This window comes from Panthera uncia (assembly GCF_023721935.1).
Source record: "Panthera uncia isolate 11264 chromosome A1 unlocalized genomic scaffold, Puncia_PCG_1.0 HiC_scaffold_17, whole genome shotgun sequence".
Lineage (NCBI taxonomy): Eukaryota > Metazoa > Chordata > Mammalia > Carnivora > Felidae > Panthera > Panthera uncia.
Genome location: NW_026057577.1, coordinates 62,398,923 through 62,422,249, shown reverse-complemented (window position 1 = coordinate 62,422,249; position 23,327 = coordinate 62,398,923). Strand labels below are relative to the sequence as shown.

The window sequence follows — 23,327 nt, the reverse complement described above, 5'->3', positions numbered from 1 at the left end:
GCCATGCTCAAGGTATTCAGGCCCACAGGATACCATGTCCAAATGACACCAAGCTTACTTCCAGGGCCTATCTGGGCCTCTTCTTCATATCTGCCCTGTTGTGGATGAACTGAGTTACTATTGTGCACACCCTTCAGCTGAGTGATAGGCCATAGAATAGCTGTCTACTGGACGAAGAGGATGTTCGGGCTGGGTTACCCATTAACAAGGGTGGACTGAAAGCCCTTTTCCCCAGGGTCCTCACATTGTTTTAGGAAACTCTGAGGTATCTGTGAGTTCTAAATATAAACCTAGTCCTTCACATTATTAGAAATGTAGGAGAATACACACATATAGACACACACAAACACACCTGCACACACACACAATTTCATGATTTATTAACCTTATTTATAACTTTTAAATATTTACATATGTAAAAGAGTTGCCCTTTTGCCCAGGCCCTGCTAGTCTTAGGAGAGGGCCTGCTCTTTCCTTGCTTTCCTTTCATTTTCCTTTCCTTTTATTTCCTTTCCTTCCCCTAATCTGGGGAAGAAATTTCCAAATTGGATATGATTATGGATTTTTAGATGCTATAAGACTGAACTTACTTTTGTATGTAAAATGTAAATGACTGTTTGTTTGTTAACTGAAAGTAAGCTAAGAAATTTTTCTTACCTAAAGGTAACCAGGAAAACTGTGGAAGCAATGCTTCAAGATTTGATTCAATGATAGGGAGAAATAAATATCTAGTATTAGGAAAGGGTGTTTTTGTTTTATGTATAATATACTGGGAAACTCTTTGGTTAATGAAGAACCCAGTGTTCATTTTTTGGTTTGGGTAAATCATTCCCTTATATTCAGTCACCCTGTGATCTGAGTGTCTGGCAAATATATAGGCTTGAATATATAACTTTAGTAATACCAAACCCAGTTTTTAAAAAGGCATTTGTCCTTAAGCTAGCCTGAAAAATGTTTGGTATTTTTTTTTCTCCTTAACTTAGAAATACTTCATTATATGTGAAAGGTTGAGGGGCACCTGGGTGGCTCAGTTAGTTAAGTGTCCGACTTCAGCTTAGGTCATGATCTCACAGTTTGTGGGTTCAAGCCCTGCATTGGGCTCTGTGTTGACAGCTCAGATCCTGGAGCCAGCAATGGATTCTCTGTCTCTCTCTCTCTTCTGCCCCTCGCCTGCTTATGCTCTCTCTCTCAAAAATAAACATTAAAAAAAAAGGATTGAAATAACAAAAAATCTAATTCTGTTAACCGTTATCATGCTTTAGGAGTTGTAAATAGAGTATGATTTGATGCTTAAAAACAAATAGGACATATGTTAAATCCCCAGATCCATCCTCGTGGACACTTTACTTGTAGTGTAATTGTTTTCCTGTTGAGGTGCATACACCTTATAAGAGTGCAGGGAAAATCTTCCGATGCGTGCAAAGAAAATAAGAGAATTTACTTTTATATTTATTTGTTAACAATTACACATATTAATTTTACTACTATTTGCCACATAGATTGAGAAGGTACCTCACTGCATTTGTTTGTCAGAAGGACACTAGTACAGAGGTTCATAGGGAAAAGTACGAGTTCTACAAAGCAACATACTTCTAGCAGCGTGCAACTGCTGTGTTATGTTTTTTGGAGTGGTTCCTATAAAACTTTATTTATGGATGCTGAAATTTGAATTTTATGTAATTTTCCTTTTAAACCATTAAAAAATGTAAAAACCATTCGTAGGTTGCAGGCCACACAAAACACAGGTGGCAGGCCTGATTTGGCCTCCATAATTCACAGACCTCTGCCTTAGTGGAAATTTAAGCCAAGTTTTCTAGGCATTTGTAAGACAACTATTTGAACCATCTCGAGGAAGTTAAGAATCTCAGCTTTTGGCCTTGATAGACCTCAGAATTGAGCTTTCTCCTCCTGCACGCGGGTTGACAAACAGCAGCACATAATCCTTTGGCTCTTTTCTTTGATTTTTTAAATTTAAATTCAAGTTAGTTAACATACAGTGTAGTCTTGGCTTCAGGAGTAGCACCCAGTGATTCATCTCTTATATATGACATCCAGTGCTCATCCCAACAAGTACCCTCCTTAATGCCCATCACGTACCTCCCCTCCAGCAACCCTCAGTTTATTCTCTGTATTTAACGGTCTCTTATGGTTTGCCTCTCTGTTTTTATCTTATTTTTCCTTCCCTTCCCTTATGATCATCTGTTGTGTTTCTCAAATTCCACATATGAGTAAAATTATATGATACCTGCCTTTCTCTGACTGACTTAGCATAATACCGTCTAGTTCCATCCACGTTGATTAACCCTCACCAAATCACACTGGCCTGAAAAAAAAAATATGCAGAGAAATGTCAGATTGAAGAAAATACTGATAATGCAAGAAGAAAGGAAAATGGCAGCCAGCAATTCTTCTCCTAATATGAGCTAAGCACAAAACATGAGATAAAGCAGTATTAAATTGATCACATCTAACAGGAGGTTAGCCTCCTAAATTGAAATTATCAACATGATATATACTATATTTTTACTTCCACCATTATGTTTATGAACTCACCCAGAGTGAGTACAATGTTTCAGGATATTAATGATAATATGAAGCCATCACAATAAGGAAGATGCTTTAAAAATGTTTATTGCAACATTTTCTCATTATTTTTAAAATTTACATTTTCTATATGCATTTTAAAATGTACACAATATGTTCATTTAGTAATACTTGTATATAACCTACAAATACTTAACCAGACATTTATTGCGAGTACATACCACAATTAAAATTTTACTGATAGAAACATATGATTGAGAATTTTGAGACCATGGTTAGAAAGACTAAAGAATATTTAACATTTTTGAAAGAAAAAATGTACTTAAACATATGAGCTCGTGTAAACTTGAACTTGTAAGAGTAATCAACAAATGAATGTCTTACATTTATGTTCACTCATTTCTTCTGCTTCTAGCTAACCCAAAAGACACTGTTTCCTACCTACAAATTTGCTGTCTACTTATGATTATCGAGACAATATGAAACCTCAATGAGAGAAATTTGTGCACCCTAGGAGAAACACTTGTGCCAATGTCTGTACCCTGGCTTTCATATAGTGATTTAGTATGAGCTAAGTCATAAATGCACTGTTTATTTATAACAGATAGCTAGTTGCCTTTTAACTTTTTCTGTTAATGGAAGTTTCTACCCATTAATTTGTATTGCAGAGTGGCATAAAGTGGATCTCTGGAGATGCCCGTGGCTAAAATGTTTCCACTTGGCTGGGCATGTACAGGCAAGGGGGATGTCATTAAAATATAATAAAAGTGTACATTGTTTCTTTTTATTGTTCTGTTTGTTCTTTTGTTATAGGCACCACAGGGGAAATTTCTATGCATTTTGTAATAAATGAGTTGGAGGGGATATAAAATGACTGTAGATATTTGGGGGAATAGATTATGATTATTAGATCAATACCTTCTATACTAAGAATGAAACTGAAATGCACAAGCACAGAATGACAGGATGAATTACTTGACCTGAAGGTTTCAAAAATTAAGGTAAACAACTTGTTACAGAAAATGGAGAATTTATCACAAAAATACATTTTTTTCAAAGTAATGGTTTTCTACACATCTGAGGATAAAAGTTTCAGGACATAAAACCAAATATTTTTATATTTATGTATTCTTCTATTTTTATTCAATTTTACCATGTAATTGAGGGATAAATAGCAAATAGATGCAAAGCTTACTTTATAATAAGGCAGTACTATGCACTACATAACTATGGAATATAAATGTATTTTGTATATGCTAGAAGCACTTTAGAATTATGTTTTAGTAATCGATGTTTTTCTGTTTTGACGTTCTGAATGCTCTTTCATCTCTCAGGTATTCTATTTTGTAGCATAATTCAGGGCATGTCTCTGAGAGAAAGCTGACATATTTAGATATGTATGAGTGCAGCTGAATTTTTGCATGTTTTGCTAGGGGAATTGGATAAATTATTTTCCCAGTATTCACTTTAATTTCCTTCAGTGCAGATAATATTCTTTAAAATATCAGAGCAGTGTTCACTTTCAGAATTAAGAAGTAAATTGGTAAAACCCTTAAGGTTACCTATTTTTGTGAATTCTTAGATGAAAGTAGGAAAATGAGAATGCTGAAATGTTACTTGACTCTGTCCAATATAATTGATAGACTTATAAACCAGTCAGATTTCAATTTATTTTTGCTCTTACTTAGTAGGACATCTGGTTTTACAAATATATTCTTCTTTTATTTTGCATCATACATAATGAAGCTTGTTGTGCCTAACGCTTTTGTCTGTATACTATTTTAATGCTTTCATTATATGCAGCATGCTGTTTCATTAGAGAAACACTTCTTTGTTCAGTAATATATTCTAGCTCTCATGGTCTAGAAAATTTCAGAAGCATCTACTTTTATTTGTGACCAAAATATGCCATGCTTTAAGGCTGAAGTATTGTTTTATTCCAATTACTTCTTCGAATATTTATGCATTTTGTAAATTATGCACTTAGCTTTCTGTTATCTATTATTTTTCATTTGTGACACATCTCTTTAGGAAGTAATTACAAAGAAAAAGCAAATTTGCTAACAAGAATTCACAAGAATTAAAAAATACTCATCACCTTCTTCTATATCATTCTCTTTACAGTTTTCCTTAAAGAGATCATGCAGATTGGCACCTCTGCCCTGGTCAGGAACACTGAGTTATACTATGTGGGCGGAATGCAAAGGGCTAGAGAAACTGACTTGGAAAAAAACATAGAACCAGACTTTGTAATTTTACAAATTATGTTGAATTTAGAGAATTTTAACATTCATGAAAATAGAGTGTGAGTAAATGATGCCAGAACCTGTGTATGTGTGTGCACAGGTATGTGTATCTTTTTCTTTTAATTGAAGAAGTTCTGAGATCTCAACCCCCATTACCTCCAACTCCTTTCTTTAACTTGATTCTTCCTAGTAGTTTGAGTATTATTTGCAAGGCAAATTGTTTCACATCCGGGGTGTATATAAAACTGTTTAAGAATTAGTAACATGAGTAAATCCTCCACTTTGTTTTAAAGAAAGAACCAAAGGGTTATATAGAGATTCTTGTCAAATACTCCTTAGCTTTTTAATAGAATCAGACTGGCGAAGAAAATATTCTCAGAACTTTATTAAGTACCTGTTCTTTTTTCTGCTGAGAAGAATTACATTAAAAATTATGGATCTGGTTAACTTCTGGCATAAAATGCTTGATAATGATGATACTTGGAGGGGAAAGCCCAAGTGTGTTTAACTTCTTTTCTCTTTCTGTCTGTATGACATGTGTCGATGGTACTCTGGTCTGGTGTCTCAAATGAATATATGTTGAAGAAAGGTTTTGTCTAGTGGATGCTAGATTTTGAAAAAGAATAACTTCTCCTGAAGATTTCCTAAACAATCTCTGGGACTGAGTTTATTGCTCTCTCAGGGAATATGCTCTTCTGTAACTTTACTGAGCAGTCAGAAGAAATTATTTTCTGTTTGGGGCTGCCACCCTCCCCAGAGGGCCATCTTTAAGTCAAGGGATGACGGTAGAAGGTTGGTTTCAAAATGCTTAAAAAGCTTCTTCATTACCAACCTTGGAGTAAACAATAAACATTTTAGTTAAGTTGGGAAAAAGGATACCCTAATGGATGGATTGTCTCCTTTTTGTTTCTATGTTTCTATGTTTTCTTTCTATGTTTCTAACTAACTAATTAACATGTGTGTGTATGTAATTTAAATTTAGCCTTTCAAGATAGCAAACTGAATATACATATTTACCATAGTTTTATTTTCAAATCTTATTGAAGTGACAGCAAAAATTAAAGAAAAAGGAATCATTTTTAATAGTCTAAAAATCTTGAGAAAAGGCTGTTGGCACCCCAGTGATTTTTTGACACTTCTAGATGAAGGAATATAGGAAGAAATTGTGTTGACAGAGAAGGGGACAAAGAACCTACATCCCTGACCTGGAAAAGTCTGAAATTGAGGTAAAGGCTGTTCTAGTGGAAAGGTCCAGGGTAGGAGTCAGCTGGAGTCACCTGGTACAGAGAAATGAGTGGACAGAAATCAAGTTAGTTAATTCAGAACTTTCTTTACAACAGTGACTCCAGTTTCTCACCTCTTCACTTTTTTATACCCCCAGTGTACAAAACATGATTTCCAAGGCTACAGCTGATAGACTGCTGTCTAAAAATGTGAAGAGTTATTTTTTTAAGAAGTGCGGGAGGGCTAATTTGGAAGTAGGCATCACTTAATAAAACCCTTCTCATTTTGCAAATAGAGTTATCCTTGCTACCTGCTCCCTGCCTACGTTCCACATACTTGGAGCTTAAAGTCAGTCCTTGCATGCAGGAGAGAAGACTATTAGTGAAAATAAACTTATGAATAAACTGAAGAAACTATACCTGTTAAGTATATTAATCACTATAGCCTTTTCATTCATGTAAGTAGATAATCAAAGACCAGTAGTCATTTGAAGTAAACAACACAAAACAGGAGACCCAAAATTAATACCTAGAATAACTGATACAGGAAGACACAAGTATGATTCATGAGACAGAAAGACCTTTTAAAAACATTTCAAGTATGGGCGTGTGGATGGCTCAGTTGGTTAAGCATCTGACTTCAGCCCAGATCATGATCTCATGGTTCATGGATTTAAGCCTCACGTTGGACTCTGTGCTGACAGCTCAGAGCCTGGAGCCTGCTTCACATTCTGTGTCTCCCTCTCTCTCTGCCCCTTCCCTGCTCATTCTCTCTCTCTCTCTCTCTCTCTCTCTCTCTCTCTCTCAAGAAAAAAAAACATTAAAAAACTTTTTAAAACTTTAAAACATCTTAATTAAAAGCAAAGAAAATTTATTTTCATAAAATAAGACTATGTCACTTTGAAGAAGAGTTCCTGGATATGGGAAATATGATTGGAAAGATTTTTTTATTGTAGCAGGAGAATAAAATCAGAGAAATCTTTCAAAATTTAGATTAAAATATAAACAAATGAAAACATGAGATATATGTTTAACAAACATGGAGAATCAATTAAGAAATTTAGCATAGGACTAATTTTTTAGTTCTAGAGAAAATGAAGAAATTGGAGGCAATAACAAATGACTCCTCATATTGCAATAAATTGATGAGTACCAACACAATGAATAAAAAGCAACATGCATCCAGACAAATTCTAGTGAAATATGATTGTAGAGAAAACCCCCAAACCCCTAAGAGAGGTAACATGTTACCCTTAAAGAAGCAAAATTGTAGCTTCCTCTGACTGACATATTTACCACAATAGAACAGAATGTGTTGAAAAAAACAAGAAAAATGTTATAGTGAAAAAAATTGTAGGACTGTAAAGGCAGACAGGAGGCTTGAAGGGTAATACAAAGTTTTAATGTCTAAAGCTTATGAACAAATGGCAGGTTTAAATATATTGGTTAAGGTTGAATAGGTAACCAATAGAAGAACTAAAATAGGGGCACCTGTGTGGTTCAGTCAGTTAACCATCCAACTCTTGGTTTCGGCTCAGGCCATGATCTCATGGTTTTGTGAGTTTGAGCCCGCATCAGGCTCTCCAGAGGCTGCTTGGGATTCTCTCTCTCCCTCTCTCTCTCTGCTCCTCCTCTGCTCACGTTGTCTCTGTCTCAAAACTAAATAAGTAAACTTAAAAAAAAAGAACTAAAATAAATGATATAACTAACACATTTGAGGAGGGCATGGAGAATAAGTAAGAGGAGGTAGCTTTTAGAGATATTTTCTCACTTGTATAATGAGTTGTCTATTGATAATGAATACAGTAGCCCTGGACTAAAAAATTGTACATCCACATAATTTATGTATATAAGTTTATACATGCATATATGATATATACATAGCAAGTAGGTAAAAATAAGGTGCCAATCGTATTTAACTATGTGGAATTACTATAACTTCAGATTCTATATCTCCCTGTCTCTCTGCCCCTCCACTGCTTTCACATAGACAATTTAACATAGGAATTTATTATAGTTTAGAGGCAGTACCTATAAAAAGCTCTACATATTTCAAAACTGGATTTGTATATTCACTAAAGTAGATCATCATAGATCTTAGTTGTTCTCTACCTGTGCATGATGTAACAAAATGTTTTAAATATTGCAGTATCTTGTGGATGGATTCTACTCTGGGAAAATATTAATATCACTTTTGAGGAAACTCTATCACCCTTTTAACTGAACCTACATAAGCCTTCCTTTATCCTTTAGAAACACAGGAGAAGGAGATTTAATGAGTGTAGGGAAGTAAGTTGCTGCATAAACTCAAATAATTATACTCAGGGCCAAATTAAACAACCAAATTAAGTGGAGTTACTGTTATGCTTACTATTTACTGATATTTAGTCCAATTCACAAGTCATTGGATTTTATTAAAAGGAACTAAACTTTCTTTCTGCATTAATCTTATAACAGCATAACACAGCAATGCAGTTTCTAATCAGACCCGTTCCTCTCTGACAGAACAGGACCGTTTGTTAGAGCACTTGTTATAGAAATGGCCAGTTATTTTAATCAGGTTCATTGGAGATGATGGAAATTGTTGCCCTGAAGGCTTACTTTTACAATGTAAAATTGCATGATTAGTAATTAATTGAATTGAGATTTCCATCTTAGTACATATTAAGAGAAATTAATAATAAATCTCTCAAATATATTTATAATATTATATATATATATATATATATATACACACATACATACACACATATATTTGTTTTTAAAGTCCTACCTCTCATATAGGAGCAAAGAGAACTAGAGAAAATTATTTCATAGTTCCTACATGAAAATTACAATCTCTTAAATAGATCATAAGAGTGCAGGAAACATACACATCAATATATTTTATGAACTTACCTCAGAAAAATTTCTGGGAAATAAGAACTATTAGGAGAGGCACGGGTAACCCCAGTTATAGTTTAATAATCTTCTGATTTCTTACAGTGAACCATATCAGAAGTAAATGCAATCTCAAACCAAAAATATATGAGCAGTAGAAAATCTTGCAGTTATATGACTTTTTTCTCATTCATCTTCATTTAAGACTTCCTGCAAAGCCTTCCTTGAGTGATGAAAATAACCTGCAAAGCAGGAGGTAAACTGCTGTGAAAAAATTAGTATTTTTGTCATTTTTATGAATACAGCTCCTTCTATTAGTATGTTTTATTAAACTACTCCGTCTTTTCAATAAGGCCTGCCTCATTTCATTTGGGCTACATAGTTCTCACTTTGAGGTAGAAGTATTAAAAAAAAACCTTTTTGATGTGAATTTGATGAGAAGGCTGATGTCCCTCATTAATTTTGTGGGCTGGTTACTGTGATGCAGTGTATGTGTGTTAGATTGTGTGTGTGTGTGTGTGTGTGTGTGTGTGTGTAGTTCTAAGTTCACAGTTGATAAATAAGTGAGTTATGAAAAGAACCTTGACATGATGAATTTATTTAATATCTTTGTTGAGATATAACTACCATACGATAAAATACACATATTTTGGGGTGCCTTGGGGGCTCAGTCGGTTAAGCGTCTGACTTCCGCTCAGGTCATGATCTCACAGTTCGTGAGTTTGAGCCCTACCTGGGGCTCTGTGCTGACACTCACAGAGCCTGATGCCTGCTTCAGATTCTGTGTCTCCTTTTCTCTCTCTCCCTCCCCCACTCGCACTCTGTCTCTCTCAAAAATAAAGAAATGTTAAAAACATTTTTAAATGCACAAAATGGTACATTGTGACATATATATGCACCTATGAAACTATCATGTTAATTAAGGTACTGAACATTTTCATCACCCTCAGAAGTTTCCTTCTACCCCATTGTAGTCCCTCCCATCTGTCCCTTTTAGTTATACAACTACTGATCTGCTTTTTATCTATAAATAAGTTTGCATTTATAGAAATTTATATAAATTGAAACAGAAAATCCTTGGTCTTTGTCTGGTTTCTTTCACTCCACATAATTATTTTGAAGTCCCTCCATGTTATTGCTTGTATCAATAGTTCATTCTCTTTAGTTTTTTTAAAGATTATTTATTTATTTTGAAACAGAATGAGAGAGAGAACAAGCGGGGAGGGGTAGAGAGAGGAAAAGAAAATCCCAAACAAGTCCATGCTTAGCATGGAACCCAACATGGGTTTCCATCTCACCACCATGAGATCATGACCTGAGCCGAAATCAAGAGTCAGATGCTTATCTGACTGAGCTACCCAGGCACCCCAATAGATCATTCTCTTTCATTTCTGAGTGGTACTAAATTTGTACAAATATCTCACAATTTATTTATCCATTCTCTAATTTATGGGCATTTGGGTTGTTTCCAGTTTTGGGCTAGTACAAATAAAGGTGCTATGTACATTCATACAACCCTTTGAATGGACACAAGTTGTCATTTCTCTTGGATAAATACCGAGGAGTGGAGTGGCTGGATCATATGACAGATATATGTTTAAGTATTTGAGAAACTCTTAAACTATTTTCCAAACTGATTGTATTATTTTACACTGGTCTGAGTTCAATTCTTCCACATCCTCCCCAACACTTGGTATGGTGAGTCTATTTAATTTAAGCCATTGTAATGGTTATGTGGTAATATCTTTTTAGTTTAATTTAAACTTATCTAATAATAAATGCTGTTGAACACATTTTCTTATGTTTGTTCTCCATTCTTAGGTATATACCCTTTGTGAAAAGAATGTTCAAATCTTTTTACTAGGGTTTTATTTACTTTTTTTTGAGTCACTTGTTTTATTATTGACTTTTGAGAAATCTTTAGATATTGCAAATATCAGATATTTGATTTGGAAGTATATTTTTTTGATCTCTGGCTTACTTTTTATTCTCTTAAAATTAACTTTGAAGAGCAAGAGTTTATAATTTTAAAGTACAATTTATCAATTTTTATGACTCATGCTTTTGATGTTGATATCTAGGAGATATTTGCCTAAACTGAATCCCCAAAGATTTTCATGTATATGTATATATGTATATACACATATACACATATACACATATACACGTGTGTGTATATATATGTTTTTTAGTTCCAGATTTTACTTTAAGGTCTATAGTCCATTTTTGATTAATGTTTGTATATGGCCTGAGAAGTGGATCTAAATTCCTGGTTTGTTGTTGTTCCAGTATCGTCTATTGAAAAAACTAAATTTCTCTACAGAATTATTTTTTTACATCTGTAATAGTGATGTGTCTTTGTGATGTTTCTTCATGCTCCTGATCCTTGGGATTTGTGGAGCTGCCTGGATCTGTGGGTATAGTTTTATCATATTTGGAAAACGTAGGGCTGTTATCCAAATATTTTCTTTCCCTCCCACTCCAGACTTCATTCACATCTCTTTTAGGCTGCATATATAGATACGTACTGATGTCCAGTTTTTTTCTTCTCTCTGTATGTTTTATGCTGTGTGGTTTTTGTCTTAACATTCACTCATCTTTTCTGCTACAATGTCTAAGCTGCTTTATTTCCTCCTAGTATAGTTTTCCTCTCACACATTGTGGCTTTCATCTCTAGAAGTTCAGCTTGGGTCTCTTTTTGTATTTTCCATGTCTCTAACATTATGGAATACAGTCATAATAGCTGTTTTAATGGCATTTTCTGCTAATTCTAAATCTGTGTTTCCTGCTTTTATGCATGCCTATTAATCTGGAATGTATATCAGACATGAATTTTACCTTGTTGGGTATTAGATACTCTGTATTCCTTCATAATTTCTTGAGCTTTGTTCTCTTATAAAGACAAGTTACTTGAAAACAGTTTGGTCTTTCTGGGTCTTGCTCACAAGGTTTGTTAGACAGGACCAGTGAGGTTTTTAGTCTAGGCTAATTATTTCCCACCACCGAGGAAAGTTTCTTCTGGGTCCTGTGCCCAACACCCTGTGAATTAGTTTATTTTTTACTGAGGGATCAGGCACTTTTCCTAACTTGATATGAGCTCCAAGTGTTACACCCTCTGGTGCATCCAGATGGTTCTTTCCTTAGTGGTTTTTTTTTTTTTTTTTTTTTTTACTTGCATGAGGTGATCCACAGTCTGCTGAATTCCTGAGCGGGTACTCTGCAGATCCCTGTGAGTTCTCTCTGTTTCCTTCCTCCCAGCTCCTTCTTTTTATCTCAGAGGTTTGGCAAGGATGTACCTGGACTGTCCTTTCTATGCCATGGTGTGGAATCTTTCTCAAGGCAGTAAACCTGAACAACTGTAGGACCCACCTGGTTTATGATTGTCGCTTCTTTCCTAATGTTCGGTGTCTTCAAAACTGTTGTCTCATATGTTTTGTCTGTTTTACTTTTTTGGTTGTTTCAGGCAGAAGGGCATATCCAGACTATGTCTTGGCCAGAAACTCAAGTTCTCTTGAATCCCAAAGTTATCACTGGTAATGGAAAAAATAAAATAAAAAGATGCCAAATTGGCATACTTAACAATGAATATGGGAGAAAAAATAAAATATCAAAAGTAATGGCTCATAGGCATTGCTTTTCTGGCATGTAGTAGTGAGTTGGTGGCTGGAAGCAGATTTTTCAATGGTGGTCTTGAGTGTGGCAGATGTTCTCTTGCCTCCAGGTCTGCCAGGAATCCAGGAAACCTCGTAGAATTATGTAGGTGAGATTATGGACTTGGAAATACAGCCACTCAATTCTTTCACCTTGTTGAGAACTGAAATGAAATTTCAAAAAGAGCGTTTGCTATATTTACTGGCCATAATTTAAATCTATCAGCTCTAGTTCTTAGTGATCTGTCAGCCAAAATGTATAGAGCTAATGTTCTTATTTAAAAAAATAGTGAATGTCTCCATGTTACAAATAATTAATATTAACAGTATCTGTTGAATTATCCCATTCAGTGGATCAAAATTTCCATGGGCTTTGCAATTATGTGGATAAATACTGTCTTTCATGCCTCTCCAAGGCAGGGCTGCTCTTCTGTAGAATATTTATGAAATTTATTTATTTATAAAATCCTACCCTTTTATTTACTCTGATGATAATCCCAGAAGTAGAAATATCTGTGTACAGAATTCTCATTAAAAATGGGGGCAACTGGGTGGCTCAGTCCGTTAAGGGTCTGACTTCAGCCCAGGTCATGATCTCATGGTTCATGAGTTCAAGCCCCATGTTGGGCTCTGTGCTGACAGCTCAGAGCCTGGAGCCTGCTTCACATTCTGTGTCTCCCTTTCTCTCTGCCCCTTCCCCACTCATGCTCTGTTTCTCTGTCTCTCAAAAATAAATCAACATTTTAAAAAATGTACCTAGGGGCACCTGGGTGGCTCAGTCAGTTAAGCGTCGGACTTCAGCTCAGGTCATGATCTCACAGTTTGAGAGTTCGAGCCCCGTGTCGGGCTCCATGCTGACCACTCAGAACCTGGAACCTGCTTTGGATTCTGTGTTTCCCTCTCTCTTTGACCCTCATCTGCTCACACCTGTCTCTTTCTTCCTCACAAAAATAAATAAATGTTGAAAATACATTTTTTAGATGTTCGTACATTTTCATTCAGCAACATGACCAAGAAACATTCTATAGAAGAATGCATATACAGATTAGTCCATATTATAAAAATGTAGATAATTCTTTTTACAGTCCTTAAATTTATAAGATTTTCCCCCCACAAGTTACCTCATGTAATCCTCACAGTAGTTTTAGAAGTATAACAGAATTCATCACTTTTAACAGATTTTTAATTACACCTATAACATAAAATTTCAAAGATGTTAAAATGTAGGAGCAGGAAGTATTCTTATTTTATTATCTGGTCTACATGTATCTGTAGGTGAGAGTTGATTTATAGAGTTATTTTTAAGAAATTAATTCTAGGGGCGCCTGGGTGGCTCAGTCGGTTGAGCGTCCGACTTCAGCTCAGGTCACGATCTCGCGGTCCCTGAGTTCGAGCCCCGCGTCAGGCTCTGGGCTGATGGCTCAGAGCCTGGAGCCTGCTTCCGATTCTGTGTCTCCCTCTCTCTCTGCCCCTCCCCCATTCATGCTCTGTCTCTCTCTGTCTCAAAAATAAATAAACATTAAAAAAAGAAATTAATTCTAGAATTAAGTGAAATTATTTTTCTATATATACAAAATTTAACTGCATAGCAGTACCAGTTATTTCAATGTGGCATTGTTGACATGCCTTCAGTGGTTGACATGCCTTCAGTGGTTCATTATTTTTAGCCTAAGTTACTGTCTTAACTTTTCTAAACAAGTTGCAGTCGTTGAAGGGAAAAATAATTCAACCCAGTGAATTGAGAGTTCTAATTTGTTCCCTTAAAAGCCTCTCTTGTTAAAAATATTTTTTACAGGGATATATTGGTGTTAAGCCTTTCTACTTATAACTTGTATGTGAAGTGGAATAAGTGGTTACCTGCAAGTTTCATACAGTTTTTATCGCCATAAATGTTATGGATTAAATTGCTGATAGGAGTGCAACCATTTTAAAAACCAGATTGGCATTTAAAAACCAAATGACTCTGTCATTTCTCTACTAGGTATACCCTTCCCCCAAAATTCAGTATACTTATGCATCCAGAGACATGTACAAGAATGTTCCCTGATGCTTTTATTCCCAGCTACAGCATAAATGCCATTGGCAGTAGAAAGGGAAAGTGCTTGTGATACATTTCACTGTGAAATATTGTAAAGCAATGAAAATAAATTCACTGCAGTCACCTGCAACAACATTGTGAATGAAACCACAAACAGAAGAACACACATTGAAAGATTTTTTTTTTACTATAAAGTTCAAATATAGACAGGAATAAATGGTCCTCTTATAGGAATGCATAGTTAAGTAGTAAAATTATAAGCCACACAAAGAGTGAGTCTATGATTGCCTTAATAAGCAGGAGACCAATTACCTTTGTGAGGCTGGAGGAAATCTGGAAGGGCCCTGTGAAGACTTTTAGAGTACTAGCAGTGTTTTTGTGCTCAGCCTTTGTGCTTGTTACACAGGTTGTCTCATAACAATAATTCATTTAGCTTTATTAACTTTATTTATTTATTTATTTGCTGTTTGTTTATTTATTTGTTTTGTGTGCTTTTCTGTATGTATGCATTCTTTCAAATAAAGATTTTAAAGAAATGTGTATTATCACCCCTGAAAAAAAAAAATAATTGTACAGGTAGAAAATATATCGATGCGCTCTATAAAGAAAAGGCTAAAGCATATACATTTCCTTCATATGAATGTAAAGTTAAAAGGCATGTATAAAAGAATGTAGGATCCAAAGAAATCAATTTCTCAGTAAACAGGAATAAAATTAGAACAAACGTCCATTAAACCCAAATCACTTAAGATTTTGAGAAAAATTACTAAGAGAAATAAAGGAATTGGCAGGAAAATGTATTTCTAACTGAGACTTTAGGGTTGGATTCTTTGACCTAGAGCACTGATGCTAATATTACTAGGACATTACAAACATTAGGTTGTTGAGAATTATATTTTATTCTATATCTGTCCTTAGCACATAGAGTAGAACCCAAAGGCAAGTGATGGTGAAGTGATGGTGAAGAGGGAATACTCATATTTGCTAGTGGAGCTGAAGCATGTTGGTGAATAACATGGATTCTTGAGACACACTTTCTGGGTTTTAATCTCAGTTTTACCACCTGTGTGACCCTGGGCAAGTTATTTACATTTTTAATGTCTCCATTTCCTCATTATGTTCATGGTTACTAGCTCACAGGGTGTCATGTTATACATAAAATGCTTCAACAAATATTTGGCACATAGTAAGCAATATACAAATAAGGGGAAATACTTATTACTGTCACCCGGAAGTGCTATTTGTCTGTATATGTAGTACTGAAGCTTACATAGAGGTAACTCTAAACTCTAAAGATTATGAAACAGTTTGCAGAAAGCAAGCAATGTATTTTAGCGATAGCAAAAGCCTGAGGAAGACTCATTTGTCAATAATAATTTTCCACTGCAGATAGTTTTCCTTGAGGTCTGCTGAATGTACAAAATGGAAAGCATGACCATATGCTGAAAATTAAAGTGCTTCTATAAAAGGAAAGAAAGAAAATATGGAGAAATCACATTCTATTTGGCAATTTAAGTAGGATTCCCAGATAAAATACAGGATGCTGCATTTGAATTTCAGATAAACTTTTTTTTAAGCATGAGCCAGATATTACATAGGCATCTTGTATGTTTGCAGCCAAGTCTGGCAACCCTAAATATTAGGAAATCTGTGTGTTTAGTTTCAAACCAAACTAAATGTTTAAACATGCATGGCTGTAGCCAGCATGTTATGTGGTCTGAGTAATATGGAGTCAGCATAAAATTCCCTTCTGACATTTTGAATTATTTTTCCAAAATGTTCCCAGTAATGAAATTCTAGAGTATGTGAATGAGCTTTCTAAAATAAAGATCCCATGCCCCCTTTCACATTCTTCAATACTCTATTAACTCCCCAGTATCCAAGGACTATAAAGTTCAGACTCCTTAACCTGATTTATAGGGCCATAAAAATCTGGCCCATACTACCTAGTAACTTCCCCCCCTAGGAACCCCACACATATCGTTCCTGGGCATATCTAGACATTTAAAAGTGCTCAGTTCTTTCTGAAAACATTGTGTTCTTTTATATTCCTTCCTACTAAAAAATTCCTGCCAATCCTTTAAGCACTAACCAAATCTTACCTTCTGTAAGTAATTTTCCATATTTCCTCCAGGAAGAGCCACTGCCTGTTCTATGATCTCAGTACTTTTTGTGTGAAGTGGCATAGGACATGTATTTCACTATTTTATTACCTCTCTTCCAAATAGAATTACAGAAGGTGAGATCTCTTAGAGTAGGAACTGACCCCCATTCACTGATGTATCCAAATTACATATTTTAGGGCTTGATTCGTGGAAGGTGCCCATCAAAATTTTAATGAGTAAGTGAGTGAGTGAATGAGTGGTTAAGTAAGCATATGAGTCATAGCTATGCTTCCAACATAAATCTCATCTTAGCTAGTAATGAGTGTTTGATTACTCACTCTAGAAAAAATCCAACATAGCTGATCATCAGTGTTGATGACTAAAACTAGAGAGAGCTGCAAGTGAACAAATTTGAAATGCAGGTGACAAAACAGAGTGGTTAATTCTGGATAAAACATTATAAATATGAAATATATATGTGTATATATATGATAACATACTATAATAAAAGTAAAAAAAAACTAGGAAATATATGACTCTATACTAGGAGCAAAGAACTAGACCATGACCAGTCAATCTCAGATCTTTAGAATAATGAGATGTGTATTAATTTAGAAAAATGACTTTACAGAGTAGATAACCCAGAAGCATTCTCTCCAGTCAGCTAGACTCCTCTTCTAAAACTCAACATTCTGTAGTCTGCTAGACTGGTTTAGTTATTGATATTTGAAGTTTTTTTTGAGAAACTGTGCATTCATTCTCTTGTTAGAATGTTTGTCACTTTGCACCATAACTTGTTATTTCTTTGAGTAAGTACTGTACTGTAAGAGCCCTGAGAAAGTAATGGGCCACAATATATTAATCTTTGCATTCTTAGCACATAGCAAAGAACTAAGGATGTATAGATGAATGGGCAGAGGTTCTACCTGATGTTTGTTAACTCTAGCTACCTTTTGACTCATCTGGACTCCTGTACAAACAATATTATTCACTTCATTTCACCCAAGTCCACTTAAATCAGAATCTCTGGTGTAGGGCCTTTGCATTGTTATGTTTTAAAAGTCCTAGCTTTTGGGACACCTGCCTGGCTCAGTTGGTTGAGCATCCAACTTTTGATTTCAGTTCACATCATGATCCCAGGATGGTGGGGCAGAGTCCCTTATCGGGCTCTGCACTGAGTGTGGAGCCTGCTTGAGATTCTATCTCTCTCACACTGCCCCTCTCCCCTGCTGGCTGGTTCGTTCTCTCTCTCTCTCTCTCTCTCTCTCTCTCCCTCCTCTCTTTCTCTCAAATTAAAAAAAAAAAGTTTAAAAAATAAAATAGAAGTTCTAGCTTTTAAAACAAGCACTGGTAACTTCATTTTCCTTCATAGAACCCCTCTAGAAGTAGGCTGATCTTTGTTAGTAAGTGGTGAGGGATAAGTATGTCTTGAGTATGATTTGAGTATGATTTGGGTTTGCTTGTTGTTGTTTTTTTTACACTCTTGTCTTGGTAAGTGAAAGTTATAAATATGTTATTATAAAAAGATTTGTGATATGTTCTGATTAAAGAATTCAGTTTTTAACTTGCTACTTTAAAATGAATTACTATTGAAATAGCAGAAGGCAAACTCCAAAGGGAGCTCAAGCACATAAAAATATACAGATCTAGTCCCAGAAAGGAGTGGGAAATTTTGTAGATAATTCTGATCATGATAATTTAATTCAATATCTGAGTGGGAGAACAGAATTTCTAGATTTTCATCGTAATTTATTTAGACTTAAAAGAGAAATTGCAAAGCCATAAGCTTTAGATAAGAAAAACAAATAAAAGGTCAAATTTTAAAAGTCAGCCACTCATAAGAGGTACGAAAATTATTTGATAGCTAATGGGGGGCCCAGGGAAGAGGGGTTGTTAGGATCAAAAATAGCAGGCTCTTGAAAATAGGCTCTGCTGGCTAATTAACAGTCAGTAACAACATTGCAGGAGAAGAGACAGCCCAAGGGCTTTCTGTCTCTGCAAAGAAAAAAATAAGGGCTTTATCATGGTGCCCTTTTAATATATGAAAACAAGGATGCTCAGCCTGAAATTTAATTGTTCCTTTTTGACGATCATGGGTCTGGATATACATAGAGATGAAAAGGAGATAATTTAATGATTGAATTAAGTTATCTTTGTCTCCATTCAAGAGGTTAGATGGATCTCATCCTGAGAAGGATTGGTTGTCCTGATCTAAATGGTGGTCAGTATTCACAACATTCTAAGCCATGTTGGCAAGTAAATGCAGCGGCACTACTGGGGCCAGATGGCATCTACCTGAGGATTCTGGGTAAACTCAAGGATGAACTGGAACACTGATGGCCCTGGAGTGCTACCTGTTATCTCTCTTAATCTATGTATTAAAAATGTGAGAAAATTTGGAACTAATTAATTAATTAGTTGGTTAATCAAGTAATTTTAAAAGTCTCCAGAGGAAGTTCAAGGGAACTAGACTCCAGAAATCTCCATTTCATTTTTGGCCAGCTGGTTGAGTCTATTATGAAGAATAGAATTACTGAATATTTAAATATAATTACCTGAAAAGAAGCAACATGGTTTCTGTGACAAGAAATTATGCCCAGAGAAGCCATTGTTTCTTGAAGTCTCAAATAAATGAACTAACAAATAAAATCTTGATTCTCAAAAATTCTTTGATAACTTACCTACCACTCCAAAGTCAATATCATGGGTTTTGGGACTATAGTTTGCACAATGATGGGTCTGAAAAACATCCAGAGAAAAAGGCTAGGAGTAACTGAATACTTCTCAGGATGCAGATGTGTGTAAGGTCATGAGTACTCAGACTGATCTTATGAATATATGCATTTGTCAGTTACTGGAAGAAGATTCTCACAGTGAAATCTCCAAAGTGTGTATAGGTTGGCATTTTTTCTATTAGCAAAAACCTAAGCCAAAGTGGCTTGTCTACCAACACACCTTTACATGCCTGCATGAAAATGGGCTAAGTGCAACATAATGATGATAGAGTCAGTTAGGTGTATCTTAGGAATGAATTTGTGTAATTAGAGCAAAGGGCCTGGGAATCCTTCTAGAGTACTTCTTTGTGTTCAAAGAAATGCTTTCTATTGTGACCAGTTATCTATTCCCTCATGTCTTCTTCTCCTTTCTTCCTTTACCTTGCTTTTTAATTCCAGCATGTACACACAATAGCATCACGAGTTTACGTCTGGAAATCCATGTTCAGCTCTTATTGTCCTCAGCCAGAGGAGATGGTAGGCAGCAGTTTTAGGCTTTCAGGATGAGGGATCAGAACTCAGCTGGGTGTCTTATTATAAAATCCAATTCTGAATGAGGCTATTTTTTTAAAACAGTTCCCATGAAGCAGTCATAGAAATAAAAACCTCAGAAAATGATAGCTATTAATATTATAAATGAACTATAAATATGGCCAAATATGGAAATTCCTATTTTGTATGGGACTGCTATGTCAAATTTTTCTTAGTTATAAAAGAGTGTAGTATATTTCACTACATTTGAAATAGATGAGGATTTTTTTTTTCTGGAAATGATAATGTCTTGATCTATGACAAAGAGAAATGTATATGATTTATTACAAAGATGTTTAATTTTCATTTCATTACATTATATTCTGTGAACATTTGTATCTAGTCTTTAATTAAACATGATTTATTCAAATTGAGGTCTGTTTCCGTTTAGATTGCTTGCAGTGTTAATCACAGAGCAAATAGCCTTCACCGCTAAAAGAACTCCTGCATTATACTAATATATAAATGCTTCCATGTAATTTGCATATGTTATCTGAGTCTCCATGATATTAGATATGTACCTACACAGAAATGTCTTACTTTTTTGCCTACTGTATTAAAGTACGTAACCCCTTTAATGTAACATTTGTATTTTTACAAATAATAGATTTAAGGTAGTTTTTTAGCTTAAAAAATTAAAAAATGGACCAATAATAAAAGGTCACTCTGTATCAAAAATTGGGTATGGAGAGGGGTGCCCAGGTTTCTCACTCAGTTAAGCATCCAACTTCACTTAGGCCATGATCCCATGATTTGTGGTCTCCAGCCCCACATCGGGCTCTGTGCTGATGGCTCAGAGCCTGGAGCCTGCTTCAGATTCTGTGTCTCCCTCTCTCTCTGCTCCTCCCCTGCTTACACTCTGTCTCTCTCTCTTAAAAATAAATAAACATTAAAAAAAATTTTTTTTTAAAAACTGTGTATGGTTTTTCACTTCAGCAAATGCAGTTCCAGTTTATTCCACATAATGTTAACCTCTGGATAAAAGTGTAACTACTGTTTATTTCAGAGTCCGATATTCTTAATTATAATTTTCTTTGTTGATGGTTGTAAATCTGGCCTGATGATCAAATAGCTAGCAGGTTCAAACGTTGATGTGTCTCCATTCGATTCACCTTTCACATGTATTAAGTATTTTTTATTGTTTAAATACTTGGAAGAAGTAAGGAGGCCAAGAACAATAGTGCCTGCATATCCTTACAGGCATATAAAATGATTCTTCGTAGTTCTCAACGTCATTGACTATGAAAACTTTCTTCTATTAACATCTTAAAGCAGCAAGAGATGGGTTTGATTTTACTCATGATGGATAGTTCAACATTAAAATGACAAAATGCTTAGTGCCTCTTACCTGATAATTAAAATAGAGGTTGTACCTATTAGCATGAAATCCTGTGTGGGTCTCTCTACTCTGCTTGACTTCATTCATTTCTGAATTCCATCCCAAATTTGGCTTCACTAGGTCTATCTGAAGTACAAGGGAACAGAGGATACCCTCCCACCCAGCTCCAAGTCTTTAGTGCCAAAAGATGAAGGCCATTTCTCTCTACTGGCACTCACAGTTCATCATAATCTGTCCCCTGTCTACATCTTCAGATTTAGGGCCCCAGCACCCGCCTTTGCACTCTATGCTCCAGACAGGCTGGCTATTCATGTTCCTGAATACACCATCATACCATGAACGTTTCTCTTCAAAGTTGTGACTCATTCTGGTTTCCTTTTTGGAAATACATTACCATCCCCTTTCTGTCTTTAATCTTAATTAAACCTTTCCTTCAAGATCAAATTATATTTCCCTTATGTGGTCTTCAGACATCAATACTCAGTTTCTTCCCTGTAAGTAAATAAAAGAATAACTTGTTATATCTGACTTTATAAAATAAGGCAATTCATTCTCCAACATGAAGATTTAATTTCTTATTAGCCATTGACATATTCTCATCTTTAAAAAAAAAATGTAGTCAATGTGATGCAAGGTGAGACATAGTAGGCATGTTCCCAAGTAGCCAGATGCTGCAATTGCCTTACATTGAGCTAACAATAAAATAAATAGCACAGTGATTTCTGTGCTTCTTTCAAGATGTAATGAAAATGTTTTTCATGTTAGTCCAATACAAATCAAGACTATGTGAAATTTTCAGTAAGACTATAAAAAAGCTAAATATTCCATCAGATAAGGAATAAATGGCACCCCCCCTTCCTCTCCTCCCCGCTTTCTCCCTTCCTGTCTTTCCTCCCTTCCTCCTTTCTTCCCCTCCTCCCTCCCCCTCTTCTCTCCTTCCTTCCTTTCCTCCTCTGGAGAGTTTATTTTCAAATATTAGGGAGGTTGTTATATTTTATGGCACACAACTATTTTTAAAGATTATCAGATTCTGATTTTATCCTAATATTTGATGTCATAAACTACTCATATTATCTAGATTCTTTGAACACAGTTAAGAACTGTCTCTACTCTCAAACTTTCACAGTTAACCAGAAACCAAAAAGGATGTCTTTTTCAGAGAAAGTCATCACCTGCCTAAGGAATTTTAGGCCTAACTTTACAGTAAACTTAAAATGAGAGCATAACCAACACTGATACTAAGAGGAGACATTGTTTAGAAAACAGAAGTTAAAAAGAAAAGGCAAAATAGAGGTTTTCTGGTATGTTGTTTTTGCTCAGTCTTGAGAGGGTAATTTATGATCATATTGCTTTAAGCACTGTAGAAACCCAGATCCTAAAAATAAATACATTTTGGTACATTGTAGTGTATCAAAAGATACATTACACATCTGAAACAATTTGCTTGAATTGTCTGGGCCACTATTTCTAATCCTTTGTTAGAAATTTTATCAAGAAACATTTTGGGGTACCAGTGGTCTCCCAGATAATGTGTGGCATTCACAGAGATACAACAAACAGTGCAGGACAGGGTCTACATCTGTAGAGCTGGCAGTTTGACTAGGTGAGAGGGTGAAAGGCACATAAATAGACAATTCCTAGGCAACCCCATTCAGGTCTGTAAGGAGCTGTGGGAACAAGGGCAGAGAAGGAGTTCATCAGGAGTAGATGATAGAAAGAGAAAGCAATGGGGAGTGGTTGCGTGTTCTCCAACTACTTTCCAATTCCCACAGAACCTAGCCTGGTGCCGTGCTTAGAGGGAATGATGTGTAAGTTATCACTGATAGATATTTGACTGAATTAGTCATTATTTCTTGTTTCATTTCAAATCATATTCTTTGTATCTGTTGTCCAAAATTAGCATGGAAATTAGTATAATTTGCTGAATGTTTTATATTTCATGATTTTGCATCAGGTATAATAATGGTATATCAAAGGTATAAGTCCCTTTAGTCATC

The 23,327-nt window shown here is 35.3% G+C and overlaps 1 protein-coding gene across 1 annotated transcript in view; it reads left to right on the top strand.

Moving 5' to 3' along the window:
* The window catches only part of EDIL3 (EGF like repeats and discoidin domains 3), a 283,403-nt gene that overhangs the window by 81,898 nt on the left and 178,178 nt on the right, over positions 1 to 23,327 (top strand). The window lies entirely within an intron of this gene.